The sequence below is a fragment of the Arachis hypogaea genome, chromosome 11 (genome assembly GCF_003086295.3).
Source record: "Arachis hypogaea cultivar Tifrunner chromosome 11, arahy.Tifrunner.gnm2.J5K5, whole genome shotgun sequence".
In the NCBI taxonomy this organism is placed as follows: domain Eukaryota; kingdom Viridiplantae; phylum Streptophyta; class Magnoliopsida; order Fabales; family Fabaceae; genus Arachis; species Arachis hypogaea.
In genome coordinates this window covers 101,891,177-101,892,858 of record NC_092046.1, presented here as the reverse complement: position 1 = coordinate 101,892,858, position 1,682 = coordinate 101,891,177, and the positions used below count along the sequence as shown (strand labels likewise).

General features: G+C 41.6%; 1 non-coding gene across 1 annotated transcript; it reads right to left on the bottom strand.

The window, feature by feature from the left end:
- Positions 1–313: 313 nt before the first annotated feature.
- Positions 314–421, bottom strand: LOC112724861 (small nucleolar RNA R71). The gene has a single exon (XR_003164004.1). It is a non-coding gene; the product is annotated as a small nucleolar RNA R71 (small nucleolar RNA).
- Positions 422–1,682: the final 1,261 nt, after the last annotated feature.

The window sequence follows — 1,682 nt, the reverse complement described above, 5'->3', positions numbered from 1 at the left end:
CTCCATCCCTACCATTGGAGCAAACAATTTTGAGCTAAAACCTCAATTAGTTTCTCTGATGCAGCAGAACTGCAAGTTTCATGGACTTCCATCTGAAGATCCTTTTTAGTTCTTAACTAAATTCTTGCAGATCTGTGATACTGTTAAGACTAATGGAGTAGATTCTGAAGTCTACAGGCTCATGCTTTTCCCTTTTGCTGTGAGAGACAGAGCTAGAATATGGTTGGACTCTCAACCTAAGGATAGCCTGAACTCTTGGGATAAGCTGGTCAAGGCTTTCTTAGCCAAGTTCTTTCCTCCTCAAAAGTTGAGTAAGCTTAGAGTGGATGTTCAAACCTTCAGACAGAAAGAAGGTGAATCCCTCTATGAAGCTTAGGAGAGATACAAAGAACTGACCAAAAAGTGTCCCTCTGACATGCTTTCAGAATGGACCATCCTGGACATATTCTACGATGGTTTGTCTGAATTAGCTAAAATATCATTGGACACCTCTGCAGGTGGATCCATTCACTTAAAGAAAACGCTTGCAGAAGCTCAAGAACTCATTGACATGGTTGCTAATAACCAGTTCATGTACACTTCTGAGAGGAATCCTGTGAGTAATGGGACGCCTATGAAGAAGGGAGTTTTTGAAATTGATACTCTGAATGCCATATTGGCTCAGAATAAAATACTGACTCAGCAAGTCAATATGATTTCTCAGAGTCTGAATGGAATGCAAGCTGCATCCAACAGTACTCAAGAGGCGCCTTCTGAAGAAGAGGCCTATGATCTTGAGAACCCTGCAATAGCAGAGGTAAATTACTTAGGTGAACCTTATGGAAACACCTATAACTCATCATGGAGAAATCATCCAAATTTCTGATGGAAGGATCAACAAAAGCCTCAACAAGGCTTTAATAATGGTGGAAGAAACAGGTTTAGCAATAGCAAGCCTTTTCCATCATCCACTCAACAACAGACAGAGAACTTTGAGCAAAATACCTCTAATTTAGCAAACTTAGTCTCTGATCTATCTAAGGCCACTGTGAGTTTCATGAGTGAAACAAGATCCTCCATTAGAAATTTGGAGGCACAAGTGGGCCATCTGAGTAAAAGGATCACTGAAATCCCTCCTAGTACTCTCCCAAGTAATACAAAAGAAAATCCAAAAGGTGAGTGCAAGGCCATTGACATTACCACCATGGCCAAACCTGTAAGGGAGGTTGAGGACGTAAATCCCAATGAGGAAGACCTCCTGGGACGTCCAGTGATCAATAAGGAGTTTCCCTTTGAGGAACCAAAGGAATCTGAGGCTCATCTAGAGACCATAGGGATTCCATTAAACCTCCTTATGCCATTCATGAGCTCTGATGAGTATTCCTCTTCTGAAGAGAATGAGGATGTTACTGAAAAGCAAGTTGCCAAGTACCTTGGTGCAATCATAAAGTTGAATGCCAAATTATTTGGTATTGAGACTTGGGAGGATGAACCTCCCTTGTTCACCAATGAACTAAGTGATCTGGATCAACTGACATTGCCTCAGAAGAAACAGGATCCTGGAAAGTTCGTAATACCTTGTACCATAGGCAACATGATCTTTGAAAGGGCTCTGTGTGACCTTGGGTCAGGGATAAATCTCATGCCCCTCTCTATAATAGAGAAACTGGGAATCTATGGGGTGCAAGTTGCTAAAATCTCAT